This window comes from Lucilia cuprina, chromosome 2 (genome assembly GCF_022045245.1).
Source record: "Lucilia cuprina isolate Lc7/37 chromosome 2, ASM2204524v1, whole genome shotgun sequence".
Lineage (NCBI taxonomy): Eukaryota > Metazoa > Arthropoda > Insecta > Diptera > Calliphoridae > Lucilia > Lucilia cuprina.
The window spans coordinates 9,824,514-9,826,951 of record NC_060950.1 but is presented as its reverse complement, the minus strand read 5'-3'; positions in this window follow the sequence as shown (position 1 = coordinate 9,826,951).

Below are 2,438 nucleotides of genomic sequence, written 5' to 3'. Positions count from 1 at the left end.
TCCTTTCCTTTCCTTCCTTTCCTTCCATTCCTTACTTTCATTCCTTTTATTAGTTTCATACCTTTCATTCATTTCCTTGCTTTAACTGATTTCCTTCCTTTCCGATCTCATGCTCCATAAGTACTTTCTTAACACCCTCGTCCTTTTTAATGCTAAAGGACCTTCCTATCAAAATAGGTTCAAGTATGTACTTTTGGTGTTCTTCTTCGATTTCAGTTTAACCCCCACATTGCAATTAGGTGTTAATATTTTTGAACAATTTTGCATTTTACTATGTAGTTGTATGTTGTTGTTGCATTTTTTTGCTTAATATAACTGACAGCAGTAAGTGTTGCTTGTGGCGTGTTGTTGGTTTTTTTGGAAACACTATGTTAATGCAGTTATTGTTGGTAGTGTTGTTGTTTTTGTTGTAGTGCTGACTTAAAGTGACAAACGACAAATAGTAAATGACATTGAATATGTTTATGTATTGGAGAATAAGAATACTAGAATCTAATAATAAAGTGTCGGTAGGTCTATAGATGGCAATGTATCCTTTTGGTGGTGTGCAATTAGTTTAAACAATTGTATACAATGTTTTCATAATTTATATTTAGTGGAAGTAGTAGGTATCTGCTGAATTTGGAAAGTAAAGAACTACAGGTCTTAAACCTGATTGTGTATCTATTAAATTTGTCTGAGTATGTGAGTTTAATACAATGTATTTGTTTTCCATCATGCATGTTCCTCTACCATTAGATTCTTCGAAGTTTTTTTTATATCTGAAATATTATTTACTATTATTTTTATTGTGTATTTTCTTACCTCGTAACCAAGAAAGACAGTTGCATGCCAAAACATGATTGCATTAGTATGCAGTATGTGGAAAGTACCTATTGTTTTTTGTCGTTTTTTATGTTTCATTATATAAAAATATTTGTGTGAGTGTGTATTTAACAGTGGGAGGTTAAGTGTTCTACTTTATATATTGATAGTTTATTGTTTGTTTATAATTTCATATATTTTTTACCAGTTTACCAGTTTGTTTGTTTGCTGTAACTTTAACTTATAGTAATTGTAGTGTGTCATTTGTTGTATGCTTACAAGTCTGTCTACAATTCCGCCTGTGGTGCATCGAAGGCGTTTATTGGGTTTTGTCAATGTTTATTTTTTCTCTAATTCAAGTCATAGTTTATTTATAAACATTTGATCAATGTTAATCAACATTGATTATTTGATGTTAATAAACATATTAAAAACAATTGGCAATTTCCCATTGTGTTAGATATTGAATTAAGGAAATTTATTAATTATATGTTATTCCTTTTGCCAAATTTCATAATTATTCTAAATGAAAACAATGTGAAATAATCCTTATTTTAACTATAAATTTGCGACATTATCTTGAAAACTTAATCATTAAGAGGATGTAATGTCAGCACATTTACTTAGTCTACTTTATTTCTTAATTTGTATACACATATAAACCATAATCTAGTTTTAAAGTTGTTTTTTTAAATCTAATTCAGAGACAGAAGATACATTAATTTTACCTAACCTCCCTACCCTCGTATGCATATCATTATCACCTTCACATTATAAGCTCAAGATCTCACCACCAAACAAGAGATGAAGATCACATGTTACTCGTATTTAGTCTTTATTTATTTTTATTTATTTATCTCATTTTGGTGTACATTTATCGCATTCTTTCAAATTAGTGCATGAACAATGAAAAAATTCACTTTCAATTACAACAATTAAAATCAGAGACGATAATAACTTATTTAGAAAAAAGCCCCTGCTATGTAGCCAGACCAGGAACGTTATTGTAGAGCACACACAAACATACACTTTTGAAATTGGAAAACGGACCAGACAAAACAAGACGGCGACAACGAGAAATTCGAGACGCTAAAGGAGGACAAAACAGACAGACGCCGGTCTATATGGAATAAATAAGTTTAATAAAATAAAGAAAAAAAGCAACAACAACAACTACAACATACAATAAGGATGACGATGCCAACAAAAACTTCAATAACAATAATAAGAATAACAAGCTACAGCAATGAAAAACTAGTTCAGTTAAATAACGAATGAACGAAACGCACTGCGCAACGCTTTGCGCTGCCATCCAGTAGGAAACCTAAGAAAAACCGAAATAAACCAACAACTACTTAATAAATACAATACAACAACAAATGTTGTAGCAGTATATAATTTTTATATTATGTATCTTGGAGATTTTTCGATAATTTGCGGCAGGTATGATTAGTTTCTGGTTGAATTGGTAATAAATTCAAAATTGCTTATTTGCAAAAAAATGGGAATTGAAGGAAAGGAAAGGAAGAAAAGAAAGGTAGGAAGGAAAGAAAATAAAGGATGGAAAGGAAAGAAAGCAAGCAAGGGAGGAAGGAAAGGAAAAGAAGGAAGGAAGGAAGGAAGGAAGGAAAGGA